This window comes from Arachis duranensis, chromosome 10 (genome assembly GCF_000817695.3).
Source record: "Arachis duranensis cultivar V14167 chromosome 10, aradu.V14167.gnm2.J7QH, whole genome shotgun sequence".
Classification (NCBI taxonomy): Eukaryota; Viridiplantae; Streptophyta; class Magnoliopsida; order Fabales; family Fabaceae; genus Arachis; species Arachis duranensis.
The window spans coordinates 74,947,858-74,948,519 of NC_029781.3; positions in this window are offsets into that span (position 1 = coordinate 74,947,858).

Here is a 662-nt window from a genome sequence, read left to right on the forward strand (position 1 = left end):
TTCCTCTGACACCTCAAGGAATCTCTATACTGTGACATAGAGGATTCCACATCTTCTTGTTCTCTTCTCTTTCATATGAGCAGGAGCAAGGACAAAAGTATTCTTGTTGAGGCTGACCCTGAACCTGAAAGGACCTTGAAGCGAAAACTAAGAGAAGCTAAGGCACAATTCTCTGTAGAGGACCTAACAGAAATCTTCAAAGAAGAAGAACTGATGACAAGTCATCATATACCCATTTTTCAAGCTAATTTCACTTGTTTTATTAGTCTTTATGCACTTTCTTGCATCCTAAGTAAGTGATTTGGAATGAAAATGCACAACTTCTTTAAATCAAGTAACTACCATTAAATTGATGCTAACTCATGAGGTTTAAGCTAATTTTAATTAAATTTTAATTGATTTATAAGCTTTGTGAATGTAGTGATACTTTGAGTAGTTGTTTTGGTTTATTGTAGGTAAAGAAAAGAAGAAAAGAGGAAGCGTGGCTTAAGAAAGCGTGGCTCAAGGAAAAAGGCGTGGTGCACAAAGGAGGAGTGCAAGCATTGCCCTCCACAAGGGCACACTGCCCTCTAGGAGGGAAACATAAGAAACGAGCCAAGAGAGGCAACGCTGCCCTGCCCACGACAAGGGCAGAGCACAAAATTGTGCCTTGGATCAAAGAA